At 40.2% G+C, this 14,711-nt stretch overlaps 1 protein-coding gene across 1 annotated transcript in view; it reads left to right on the top strand.

Moving 5' to 3' along the window:
* Positions 1–1,345: 1,345 nt before the first annotated feature.
* LOC128642753 (multidrug and toxin extrusion protein 1-like) overlaps positions 1,346–14,711 on the top strand; it is a 433,625-nt gene continuing 420,259 nt past the window's right edge. Inside the window, exon 1 of the mRNA XM_053695544.1 lies at positions 1,346–1,534. The gene's annotated coding sequence lies outside the window, so the exon portion shown is untranslated. The remainder of the gene's footprint in view (positions 1,535–14,711) is intronic.

Genomic DNA, 14,711 nt, shown 5'->3' with positions numbered 1-14,711 from the left:
CCGTAGTCCTTATATCGCCTCACCTCAAAGGTTCTGTGGTATCTGTGGGGTTAATTCTATGGCAGCTACATCCCGGGTTCCGTTATGAGAGAAGGTGGGGGTAGACTGTCGGTGCTTCCTTATGCCTGTTCTTGCATGTCTTTCGCGTATATTGAACAATCAACATCTGCAGCAGTGCTTATTTAGTCCTCAGCAACCATTGTTGATAGGAATATCTACCCGTAATATGGGATAAAATAGATTGTATTTGGGCTACTAACTCGGAGCTCCGGACTTACGCTGCTCTCATGTCAGCAGCCAGGCTCCACCCACCACCACATGTATTTAGCACTGCTATGTTACTATCTGCTGCACAAGGTGCAATACTCTCTCCAGTGTGATGCTCACCACATTTATTTAGCACTGCTATGTCACTATCTACTGCAAATGTGTGATGCTCACCAAAGTTTAAACAGAGGTTTTTTTTGGAGTATTTTAACTTAATGAAACAGATAGGTTTTACAAATAGACAAGTAAAATTAGAGATATAAACGTTACCATGGCTCATATTTGTATTTAATGTTTTAGATTAACTTCTCTTCTAACAGGCTTGGCTCCTAAAGTTTCTTGTGTGCCACTAAATTGATACAAATTTTTCTAGCTCTGAAATAAATATCTGTATCTGTCCCTAACACTGACCAGTTTGTTAAGGGACTTCTAAAATTATTGGTGAATTAAACATTGGTTTAATGTATTTCTTTTAAATCACCTTAAAGTGATTGTAAATTTTCCGTGTTGAGATTAAACCTACTTGCTCACAATGTTGTTAATACTTAAACCGCATTAATATAAATACACTAACATAAAGGAATATAATTATATTGAATGTTTTACTTATCGAAGTTGGAAGCACTGAACTCCTCCCAACCGTCTTCTTCCTGGTTTGCTGCCCGTTTCCTCTCCCTCATTATACAATTTCACGCCTACTACGTGACGTATTTTTGATGCTCGTTCACGAGCGGTGCCGACATTTGCGCATGCGATACAACAATTCTGTTGAAAACGCGCATGCGCATAGCAACCGAAAGTTTGTAAAGCACTGCTCCTCATTTCAAATCGCGCATGCGTTGAAACACCGTCCGTATAATAAACAAAGTATTCAATGAATGTTTCTATTCATTGAGTACTTTGCGATCAAGGAGTATAAGTGTTTAGTGCTTGCAATAAGCACAGCGCACAAATTTGAATTCTTTGCCAATATTACATCTTATTACGGACAATTTACAAATTGTAAGTATATATAATTATCAGGAAAGTTACTATTTGTGCATAAAAAATATATTTTTTGATTTATCTAAAGCTTATGTCACATCAAGGACGAGCATGGAGTATGCGACGTCATCGGGTTGTTCACGCATGCGCATTTGAAGAAAGTGACGTGCCGAACATCAATGCTGACGCCCCGGGGAAGAAAATAACAAGCAGAGAGAGAAGTGTCACTCAAAAACGAATAGTGGGACAAATAATGCAGGCGGAGGAATCGGCGAAAATAATCGTTAGTAAAATTCAATATATTGACTTTAATTTACATATTTAGAAAATTTGATGAATGAGACTAGGGTTTATTTGTGCCATTATATACTTTTATGTAGAGATGTTTTGTTAACTTTACATGCACTTTAAGAAAACACTCCATATCAGACAGATCCCTTTCTCTAGGGAATGCCTTTAAAGAGAACTGCCAGACTCCGGACCGGACTGCTGGGACCAAAAAGCTCTCTCCTCTGACTGAGTTGACAGACTAGAAATGTGACAGTGTGCACCCATCAGTTCTGCAGTATACAACAGTGTCATTTATTAAACAGTGTGCAAGTTATTATATAAACAGCAATGTTGTTTACATAACTAAATGCTCACAGCATCACTATGCACTGTTCATATACTGTCCTGTCACTTCTAGCTTACTATACCCCTCCCATGACAATATATACCTAAACTACTAGATACCTAGGGATACAGCCACATACACAGAGCAGTGTGCCCCTTCTCAAGTAACTCAACCCACATATTGCCCAGCTTAGTGTAAGTTTTTGTTATGCACATCTCCTAATATTGTTTACTCTTCATGACGCCCTACACCCATACAGCCTATTAATTCTCTAACTTTATATACCCCTCTTGATACACCTGTATGCCATTTTAGATACCAGTACTATGACTTCTGCACTATATGGCACTTCTAATACCCACCCATTCATGTCTCTCACAATAACTTGCCTCCACCTGCGCCCACATGATACCCACTGAAACCACCTCACCCGGGTTAGCCCCCCCATATTCAAAATTTTAACAAATGATCATTCCATTTGTTAGATCTTTGTTAGATCAACAGTTTTTTTTCCGTTAGATCTACTCTAAAATATGAAATATTAACAATCTTTTTCAGGGGGGGCTAACCCGTGGCTAGCCCCCCCCAAACAAAAATGTTGACAAAATGTTATTGATTATGATAGCTCCATGTTAGATCAGGTTTGATCAGCCAACATTTTTGTTAGATCTAGTCTAATTACTGAGATATTGCATTTTTAATGAGGGGGAGCTAGCCCCCCCCCTCAACTGAAATCTGGACCGAATTTTATTGATTTTGATAGATATACGTTAGATCAGGTTAGATCAACTGTTTTTTTTTTCTGTTAGATCTATCATGCAAGCAGCATTATTAACAATCCTGTTTTGTGTGCGGGGGAGGGGTGATCCCTGGATTAGCCCCCCTCAACTGAAATCTGGACCAAATATTATTGATTTTGATAGATATACGTTAGATCAACTGTTTTTTTCATTAGATCTATCACGCAAGCGGCAGTATTAGCAATCCTATTTTGTGTGCTGGGGAGGGGTGATCACGGGTTAGCCCCCCTCAACTGAAATCTGGATTAAATTTTATTGATTTTGATAGATATATGTTAGATCAGGTTAGATCAACTGTTTTTTTGTTAGATCTATCACGCAAGAGGCGGTATTCGGTAGCATGCAGGAGCGCATGTCCATGCACAGACGAGACCAGCACGCATTGTGTCCATTTGACCTGTGAGGGACGTTATTATAACCCCACCCCAAAGTTCTGCACAAGACCAAGAGACATCCAGCAGTGACAAACTACGCCCCCCACATACCACCAGGGTGTAGGAAGCAGGGAATGCAAGATTATTCTACACTTTATGGGATTATTTTATAGTGTACATTTGTCCTATAACAGAAGAAATACATGTGTATTCAAATTTGACATTCATTGTGTGTATGTAAATCCACAGGAACACATCTATAGGCGCCTCCTTTGTCATAAACTATACACAATATGATTGTGCTATTTTTCCCAACAGCAAATGTGTTTTAGCCCAATTAAACTAACTGTAAGATTGAGCTAATACCCTGCAGTTATTAAGCCGGTGTTATGCACTGCATATACAAATGAATAATGTCTAACAGTTGTGTTCTGCAGACAGTGTTTTAAGGGGCATTCTCATCTAATCGTTCTTTGAAAGAATGTCAATAGTTCAATTTTTCTGATATGTAAACACAGAGAACAAGCTCCACCAAACTAGTCTGTCAGCCTCCAATTAACTAGCAGAAGGGAAAGGTTAAATACAACATGATGTGGGCTTTTATCTTCTCCCCTCTGCCCTGTCCTTAGGCAAGCACAATCACACTAACAATATTAGCAAATCTTGCACCTCCCAACAGTCATTATTCCTTATATCTAGAAATTAGTAAATAAATAAACACAGCTTCCCTACTAGCTTGTCACCCGTTGTGCAGCAATTCACGGGAGAAGTGGATTTTGTTTTTCATCCCCCACCATTCAAAAAGATTTGTCAATCTACATAGTTGGTAGACGCAAGAAAAACTAAAATAACCCCTTGGTATATAGCAAAAAAATGATAATATGTATTTCAAACATTTAGGGCGACCTATGCCACCACATTTACAAAACATGGCCACCATTCTGGCAGCAAAAACTGAGAGTGAATGAAGGGAGTAAAAAGCCAGATGAACTTTAAAACTCCAAAAGACAATGAAACTATCCATCTAAATCAAATTTTCCATAACGCCATCCCCCCTCTTGCTTTCATAGACAACAAACTTGCTCACACTTTAAAGGAAAAAAAACTCCTTGTAAATATCGCCCCCTCCCAAAAATGAGGAAAAAAATGAAGTTGGTTTATTTATTTAATTTTAGAGGGTTGGATGTACAACCCACTGTAAGCACATTCATATCGATCAGGACACTGAAGTGCATTTTCTTCTACATTATTTAGCTTTGACTTTATACAGCCTGTCCCCCCGACTGACTATTCTGGTCTTGGGATAAAAATTGTTTGCAAAAAAAAACATAATTTATGCTTACCTGATAAATGTATTTCTCTTGTAGTGTATCCAGTCCACGGATCATCCATTACTTGTGGGATATTCTCCTTCCCAACAGGAAGTTGCAAGAGGATCACCCACAGCAGAGCTGTTATATAGCTCCTCCCCTAACTGCCATATCCAGTCGTTCAACCGAAACTAGCCGAGAAAGGAGAAACCATAGGGTGCAGTGGTGACTGTAGTTTAATTAAAATTTAGACCTGCCTTAAAAGGACAGGGCGGGCCGTGGACTGGATACACTACAAGAGAAATAAATTTATCAGGTAAGCATAAATTATGTTTTCTCTTGTTAAGTGTATCCAGTCCACGGATCATCCATTACTTGTGGGATACCAATACCAAAGCTAAAGTACACGGATGATGGGAGGGACAAGGCAGGTACTTAAACGGAAGGGACCACTGCCTCTAGAACCTTTCTCCCAAAAATAGCCTCCGAAGAAGCAAAAGTATCAAATTTGTAAAATTTTGAAAAGGTATGAAGCGAAGACCAAGTCGCCGCTTTGCAAATCTGTTCAACAGAAGCCTCATTTTTAAAGGCCCAGGTGGAAGCCACAGCTCTAGTAGAATGAGCTGTAATTCTTTCAGGGAGCTGCTGTCCAGCAGTCATGTAGGCGAAGCGTATTATGCTCCGAAGCCAAAAAGAAAGAGAGGTTGCCGAAGCCTTTTGACCTCTCCTCTGTCCAGAGTAAATGACAAATAGGGAAGATGTTTGACGAAACTCCTTAGTCGCTTGTAAGTAAAACTTTAAAGCACGGACTATGTCTAGATTATGTAACAGACGTTCCTTCTTTGAAGAAGGATTAGGATACAATGATGGAACAACAATCTCTTGATTGATATTCTTGTTAGAAACTACCTTAGGTAAAAACCCAGGTTTTGTACGCAGAACTACTTTATCTGTATGGAAAATCAGATATGGAGAATCACATTGTAAGGCCGATAACTCAGAGACTCTACGAGCCGAGGAAATAGCCATCAAAAACAGAACTTTCCAAGATAAAAGTTTGATATCAATGGAATTAAGGGGTTCAAACGGAACTCCTTGAAGAACTTTAAGAACCAAGTTTAAGCTCCATGGGGGAGCAACAGGTTTAAACACAGGCTTAATTCTAACCAAAGCCTGACAAAATGCCTGAACGTCTGGAACCTCTGCCAGACGCTTGTGCAAAAGAATAGACAGAGCAGAAATCTGTCCCTTTAAAGAACTAGCTGATAGTCCTTTTTCCAAACCCTCTTGGAGAAAAGACAATATCCTCGGAATCCTAACCTTACCCCATGAGTAATTCTTGGATTCACACCAATAAAGATATTTGCACCATATCTTATGGTAGATTTTCTTGGTGACAGGCTTTCGTGCCTGTATTAAGGTATCAATGACTGACTCTGAGAAGCCACGCTTTGATAAAATCAAGCGTTCAATCTCCAGGCAGTCAGCCTCAGAGAAATTAGATTTGGATGATTGAAAGGACCTTGTATTAGAAGGTCCTGTCTCAAAGGCAGAGACCAAGGTGGAAAGGATGACATGTCCACTAGGTCTGCATACCAGGTCCTGCGTGGCCACGCAGGCGCTATCAAGATCACCGATGCTCTCTCCTGTTTGATTCTGGCAATCAGTCGAGGGAGCAGAGGAAAAGGTGGAAACGCATAAGCCAGGTTGAAGAACCAAGGCGCTGCTAGAGCATCTATCAGCGTCGCTTCTGGTTCCCTGGACCTGGATCCGTAACAAGGAAGCTTGGTGTTCTGGCGAGACGCCATGAGATCCCGTTCTGGTTTGCCCCAACGATGAACCAATTGAGCAAACACCTCCGGATGGAGTTCCCACTCCCCCGCCTCCCAGTTCTCTACACCTGGGATATGGATCGCTGATAGGTGGCAGGAGGAGTTTCCGCCCAGCGAATTATCTTGGATACTTCTAACATCGCTAGGGAGCTTCTGGTCCCCCCTTGATGATTGATGTAAGCCACAGTCGTGATGTTGTCTGACTGAAATCTGATGAACCTCAGTGTTGCTAACTGAGGCCAAGCTAGAAGAGCATTGAATATTGCTCTTAATTCCAGAATATTTATTGGGAGGAGTTTCTCCTCCTGAGTCCACGATCCCTGAGCCTTCAGGGAATTCCAGACTGCACCCCAACCTAGAAGGCTGGCATCTGTTGTTACAATTGTCCAATCTGGCCTGTGAAAGGTCATACCCTTGGACAGATGGACCCGAGATAGCCACCAGAGAAGAGAATCTCTGGTCTCTTGATCCAGATTTAGTAGAGGGGACAAATCTGTGCAATCCCCATTCCACTGACTTAGCATGCATAATTGCAGCGGTCTGAGATGTAGGTGCGCAAATGGCACTATGTCCATCGCCGCTACCATTAAGCCGATCACTTCCATGCACTGAGCCACTGACGGGCGTGGAATGGAATGAAGAACACGGCAGGAATTTAGAAGCCTTGATAACCTGGACTCCGTCAGGTAAATTTTCATTTCTACAGAATCTATCAGAGTTCCTAGGAAGGACACTCTTGTGAGGGGTTATAGAGAACTCTTTTCCTCGTTCACTTTCCACCCATGCGACCTCAGAAATGCTAATACTATGTGCGTATGAGATTTGGCAATTTGTAAATTTGATGCCTGTATCAGGATGTCGTCTAGATAAGGGGCCACTGATATGCCCCGTGGTCTTAGGACCGCCAGAAGGGACCCCAGAACCTTTGTAAAAAGTCTTGGGGCTGTGGCTAACCCGAAGGGAAGAGCGACAAACTGGTAATGCCTGTCTAGAAAGGCAAACCTTAGGAACCGATGATGGTCTTTGTGAATCGGTATGTGAAGGTAAGCATCCTTCAAATCCACTGTGGTCATGAACTGACCCTCCTGGATCATAGGTAGGATGGTCCGAATAGTTTCCATTTTGAACGATGGAACTCTGAGGAACTTGTTTAAGATCTTTAGATCCAAAATTGGTCTGAAGGTTACCTCTTTTTTGGGAACCACAAACAGATTTGAATAAAATCCCTGTCCCTGTTCCGTCTGTGGAACTGGATGGATCACTCCCATTACTAGGAGGTCTTGCACACAGCGTAAGAATGCCTCTTTCTTTATATGGTTTACAGATAATCTCGAAAGGTGAAATCTCCCTTGTGGGGGGGAAGCTTTGAAGTCCAGAAAATATCCCTGAGATATGATCTCCAACGCCCAGGGATCCTGAACATCTCTTGCCCACGCCTGGGCGAAGAGAGAAAGTCTGCCCCCTACTAGATCCGTTACCGGATAGGGGGCCGTTCCTTCATGCTGTTTTAGAGGCAGCAGCAGGCTTTCTGGCCTGCTTGCCTTTGTTCCAAGCCTGGTTAGATTTCCAGGCCGGCTTGGATTGAGCAAAAGTTCCCTCTTGTTTTGAAGCAGAGGAAGTTGATGCTGCACTTGCCTTGTAGTTTCGAAAGGCACGAAAATTAGACTGTTTGGCCCTTGATTTGGCCCTGTCCTGAGGAAGGGTGTGACCCTTTCCTCCAGTAATGTCAGCAATAATTTCCTTCAAACCAGGCCCGAATAGGGTCTGCCCCTTGAATCCAGAATTCTTAGCCGTTAGTTTAGTCAAATGAACAATGGCATCAGAAACAAAAGAATTAGCTAGCTTAAGTGTTCTAAGCTTGTCAAATATTTCAGTCAATGGAGTAGCTGTAAGAAAGGCCTCTTCCAGAGACTCAAACCAGAACGCCGCAGCAGCAGTGACAGGCGCAATGCATGTAAGGGGCTGCAGGATAAAACCTTGTTGAATAAACATTTTCTTAAGGTAACCTTCTAATTTGTTATCCATTGGATCTGAAAAAGCACAACTGTCCTCGACAGGGATAGTGGTACGCTTTGCTAAAGTAGAAACTGCTCCCTCCACCTTAGGGACCGTCTGCCATAGGTCCCGTGTGGTGGCGTCTATTGGAAACATTTTTCTAAAAATGGGAGGGGGGGGAAACGGCACACCGGGTCTGTTGCACTCCTTATTAATAATTTCTGTAAACCTTTTAGGTATAGGAAAAACGTCAGTACACACCGGCACTGCATAGTATTAATCCAGTCTACACAATTTCTCTGGCACTGCAATTGTGTCACAGTCATTCAGAGCAGCTAAAACCTCTCCAAGCAACACCCGGAGGTTCTCAAGCTTAAATTTAAAAGTAGACATATCTGAATCAGGTTTCCCCGAGTCAGAGACGTCAACCACAGACTAAAGTTCTCCTTCCTCAGCTTCTGCATATTGTGACGCAGTATCAGACATGGGCCTTAAAACATCCGCGCGCTCTGTATTATGCCTAACCCCAGAGCTATCGCGCTTGCCTCTATATTCAGGCAGTCTGGCTAATACAGACAGCCAATAGTCGGCATAACTTCCCCCTCGTCAGAATCTTCTGGTGATATTTCTTTTAAAGATGAAGGCTGATCTTTATTATTTAAAGTGAAATCAATACATTTAGTACACATTCTCCTATGGGGTTCCACCATGGCTTTTAAACATAATGCACAAAGAGGTTCCTCTATGTCAGAAATGTTAATACAGACTAGCAATGAGACTAGCAAGCTTGGAAAACACTTTAAATCAAGTTAACAAGCAAATATAAAAAACGTTACTGTGCCTTTAAGAAAAACAAATTTTGTCAAAATTTGAAATAACAGTGAAAAAAGGCAGTTAAACTAATGGAATTTTTACAGTGTATGTAACAAGTTAGCAGAGTATTGCACCCACTTGCAAATGGATGATTAACCCCTTAATGCAAAAAACGGATTGACAAATGAAAAACAACGTTTTTTGATAAGCACAATAAACTGCCACAGCTCAACTGTGGCTTTACCTTCCTCAATAAACGACTTTTAAAGCCTTTTGAGCCCTTCAGAGATGTCCTATACCATGCAGGGAACTGCTGAGGGAAGCTAGATGTCTCTGTCTGTAATTTTAAGTGCGCAACAAAGCGCTAAAATAGGCCCTTCCCACTCTTACTACTACAGTGGAAAGCCTCAGGAAACTGTTTCTAGGCAAAAATCAAGCCAGCCATGTGGAAAACACTAAGCCCCAATAAGTTTTATCACCAAAGCATATCAGTGATGTGCGGTGACTTCAGAGGCTGGTGAGGCAGTGTCTAGGAATCGGATACGCCTTCATTCTTTAGATATCCTTTGTTGAAGAAATAGCAATTGCACATGGGCGAGCCAATATCTATATGCAGCCACCATTCAGTATCTACTGAGCATATTTAGATATGATTTTCAACAAAGGATATCTGATTTTCTTCATTCTTTTGATATCCTTTGTTGAAAAGCATATCTAAATATGCTTATAAGCTATCGAGCATATTTAGATATGAATTTCAACAAAGGATATCTGATTTCCTTCATTCTTTTGATATCCTTTGTGGACAAGCATATCTAAATATGCTCAATAGCTACTGAGCATATTTAGATATGCTTTTCAACAAAGGATATCAAAAGAATGAAGGAAATCAGATATCCTTTGTTGAAATTCATATCTAAATATGCTCAGTAGCTACAGAGCATATTTAGATATGCTTTTCAAAGGATATGTGTGTGTGTAGTGTATATCTGCATGTGTATGTATATGTGTGTAATTGTATACATGTGTGTGTGTTTAGTGTATATCTGCTTGTGTATGTATATGTGTGTAATTGTATACATGTGTGTGTTTAGTGTATATCTGCATGTGTATGTATATGTGTGTATACATGTGTGTGTTTAGCGTATATCTGCATGTGTATGTATATGTGTGTAATTGTATACATGTGTGTGTTTAGTGTATATCTGCATGTGTATGTATATGTGTGTATACATGTGTGTGTTTAGCGTATATCTGCATGTGTATGTATATGTGTGTATACATGTGTGTGTTTAGTGTATATCTGCATGTGTATGTATATGTGTGTATACATTTGTGTGTGTTTTTGCCTTTACAACAACACAAGTACATTAGTTATCATAATATCTAGTTGCAAGTTCAACACATACAAACCAAAATAATGTAACATGTCTATCTATTGTACGTTGTATTATTTCTATCTAGAAATAAATCTCACCTCCATCTTAGCAAAAAGAAGAAAAAGAAAAAAAGAGAAAACTTTGTGGCCCTTTGAGACAGAAGTTTGGACACCCCACAATCTACAAGAACACAAGTGTGTGTGTTATAAATAATATCAACTAACTAACTTCATCAAGTGCCGCCAGCCGCCACCTACCTAAAAAAAGAATGTGATTCAATAGATTGGCAGCCTCAGTCACTCACTATAAGTCAGACTCAGAGTCACACAAAGCTCCCTCCCAATATCCCCCACTCTTCATTTAACCAGGTATATTTTTCACAATTGAGCAGTGACAGCCATTTTACCCCATGGCTGCTAGTAACATAAAAATCAACATTTTGTCTCTCTGCAGTCTGCACTCTGCACCACAAATGAACAGCAGTTTGACCCCCTTGACTGCCACTTATTTACTTCTGCTCCATATTTGTAATGCAGTGATGCATATGAGATATTTTACATTAATTAAACCTATGGACTTTAAAAAACTGGACAAATAAATAACTAGTATCAATAATTTCCACTACATATTGCCTATTATTTAAATACACCTCTCCTCATTTACATCTTGCCTTCCCTAGGTAGAACAAAAAATTGACTTGCAAATTTTTGGATATGGACAGTTGGACACCATTGATAATTGGGGGTATTTCAGTAATTATTGGGGTTCTTAGCAGCCCCAAGATCCCTCTTGAGCTGACTCAATAGGTGAGAGGTTACATAAAATAGGTGACTTGATTTAATAATAATTATTACTAGTAGTAGTAAATAACCAAAAACAGGCTACAGCTTTTATAGTGACTGAGACGACAAGGAAGTTGGTTTCTTATTCAAGCTGTTTCTTATTCGGGAAATTCTGTTTCTTATTCATGGAAGTTGGTTTCTTATTCAATTTTTTTGTCAGACTGCTTTAAATTTACTTTAAAATACAAAAATAGGTTTTATTAAAATAATAATATGATTCATATAATGTAGTTACACAGAGGTGGAATCTCTTTATATAACAATTAGATATACAAACTTGAAAAAAGGGCATACGTTGGCACCACTACAAATATTACTATTTTGAATAAATAACATATATTTTCAAAGGGTTAATAACCATTCGGCCACTGATTTCACTATGATTTTATACAGGGTAGATCCCATTCCCCCTCCATGTCATTCAATTGTTTTTAGCCTGGCCCAATGGTGTTTTTGCCACAGAAATTTATGCCAACACTGGCATAGGTGACATAATTCTCATTTTTGAATAAGTAACAGATATTTTCAAAGGGTTAATAACCATTGGGCCACTGATTTCACTATGAATTTATACAGGGTAGATCCCCCTCCATGTCATGCAATTGTTTTTAGCCTGGCCCAATGGTGTTTTTGGCACAGAAATTGATGCCAACACTGGCATAGGTGACATAATTCTCATTTTTGAATAAGTAACAGATATTTTCAAAGGGTTAATAACCATTGGGCCACTGATTTCACTATGAATTTATACAGGGTAGATCCCCCTCCATGTCATGCAATTGTTTTTAGCCGGGCCCAATGGTGTTTTTGGCACAGAAATTGATGCCAACACTGGCATAGGTGACATAATTCTCATTTTTGAATAAGTAACAGATATTTTCAAAGGGTTAATAACCATTGGGCCACTGATTTCACTTTGAATATATACAGGGCAGATCCTCTTCCATGCCATGCAATTGTTTTTAGCCTGGCACAATGGTGTTTTGGCACAGAAATTTATGCCAACCCTGGCATAGGTGACATAATTCTCATTTTTGAATAAGTAACCGATATTTTCAAAGGGTTAATAACCATTGGGCCAGGCTAAAAACAATAGCATGGCATGGAGGGGGATCTACCCTGTAGATATTCATAGTGAAATCAGTGGCCCAATGGTTATTAACCCTTTGAAAATATCTGTTACTTATTCAAAATTGAGAATTATGTCACCTATGCCAGGGTTGGCATCAATTTCTGTTCCCAAAACACCATTGGGCCAGGCTAAAAACAATTGCATGGCATGGAGGGGGATCTACCCTGTATATATTCATAGTGAAATCAGTGGCCCAATGGTTATTAACCCTTTGAAAATATATGTTATTTATTCAAAATAGTAATATTTGTAGTGGTGCCAACGTATGCCCTTTTTTCAAGTTTGTATATCTGTTATATAAAGAGATTCCACCTCTGTGTAACTACATTTATATGAATCATATTATTATTTTAATAAAACCTATTTTTTTATTTTAAAAAAAATTGAATAAGAAACCAACTTCCATGAATAAGAAACAGAATTTCACGAATAAGAAACAGCTTGAATAAGAAACCAACTTCCTTGTCGTGTGACTGAGCCTGCTGGGGCCCTGGGCCATCTTTTCTTTTCTTTTAGGCGGCACTAAGTTGAAGTTAGATAACTTGAGTTGAACTTGTCAACTTGATATACATTTATTACAACGAACTTGCAGCCTCGCTGCCTCTATAGTCAAGGGAAGTGACTTGAGTCACTTGACTATTTTGGCAGCGAGGCTGCAAGTTCGTTGTAATAAATGTAGAAGTTCAACTTCAACTCACGTTATCTAACTTCAACTTAGTGCCGCACTGCCGCCTAAAATAAAAGATTGGCCCAGGGCCCCAGCAGGCTCAGGAGGACAGGAGTCACTATAAAAGGCTGAGGCCCGCCACCGCCACTGACAGTCTGACACCTACCTAAATCAATCTAATAGTAATCACAATTATTATATCACAATACATAGTCGATTCGAACTTCGAAGTTAACACAGTCACTGTCACACAACAACAACAGAAGAAGACAGTGAGTCAGTCAACCTGAACCCCAACCCCGCCACCACTGACCTACCTAAAAAGATGCGCCGCCGCCAAATATAGATAACAAGTACAACAAGACAAGTTGAAGTAGTCTTCTACGCTCCGGTTGCATGCAGAGGCGTAACTAGAAACCACAGGGCCCAGGTGCAAGAATCTAAGAAGGGCCCCTCACCCCCCCCACCCCCCACCCAAAAAAGTGAGTTTTAAACATATATTATTATTTTTTTTTAACATTTATTACAGAAAAAAATGTGAATCAGATCACGTCTGCAAAAGGAGGTACCCTGTGCGAACTGTCTGTGAGATGGTCTGACCCCCCCCTATTACTGTATATAGTGACACTGTTTAACCCACCAGTACTGTATATAGTGAGTCAGTGACACAGTCTGTAATCTGCCGGTGAGATGGCTGGCCTGACCCTACCAGCCCCAGTACTTTATGTCACAGACTACTGTGGTCACTTTATAGTCCTGCCCCCCCATACTGTATATAGTAGTACTGTATAGTGACACTGTTTACCCCCTCCCCTCATGCTGTAGTAACAAGGTCTGTAATTTGATGGTTCCACAAACAAACACAATTGCGACCTCAGCACCCCCTGTAGCTTTGCCCCTGGACAGACAATAAGCACTGTGATATTACTGTGACACTGGCACCAATTAGCTCAGACAATAAGCATTGTGATATTACTGTGACACTGGTACAAATTATCTGAGACAGATAATAAGCACTGTGATATTAATGTGACACTGGCACCAATTAGCTCAGACAATAAGCACTGTGATATTACTGTGACAGTAATATCACAGTGCTTATTGTCTGAGATAATTGGTGCCAGTGTCACAGTAATATCACAGTGCTTATTGTCTGAGATGCTTGATGCCAGTGTCACAGTAATATCACAGTGTTATTGTCTGAGATAATTGGTGCCAGTGTCACAGTAATATCACAGTGCTTATTGTCTGAGATGCTTGGTGCCAGTGTCACAGTAATATCACAGTGCTTATTGTCTGAGATAATTGGTGCCAGTGTCACAATAATATCACAGTGCTTATTGTCTGAGATAATTGGTGCCAGTGTCACAGTAATATCACAGTGCTTATTGTCTGAGATAATTGGTGCCAGTGTCACAATAATATCACAGTGCTTATTGTCTGAGATAATTGGTGCCAGTGTCACAGTAATATCACAGTGCTTATTGTCTGAGATGCTTGGTGCCAGTGTCACAGTAATATCACAGTGTTTATTGTCTGAGATACTTGGTGCCAGTGTCACAGTAATATCACAGTGTTATTGTCTGAGATACTTGGTGCCAGTGTCACAGTAATATCACAGTACTTATTGTCTGAGATATTTGGTGCCAGTGTCACAGTAATATCACAGTGCTTATTGTCTGAGATAATTGGTGCCAGTG

This window comes from Bombina bombina, chromosome 12 (genome assembly GCF_027579735.1).
Source record: "Bombina bombina isolate aBomBom1 chromosome 12, aBomBom1.pri, whole genome shotgun sequence".
Lineage (NCBI taxonomy): Eukaryota > Metazoa > Chordata > Amphibia > Anura > Bombinatoridae > Bombina > Bombina bombina.
Note: the sequence above shows the minus strand (reverse complement) of the source record. Positions and strands in the feature narration are given on the sequence as shown.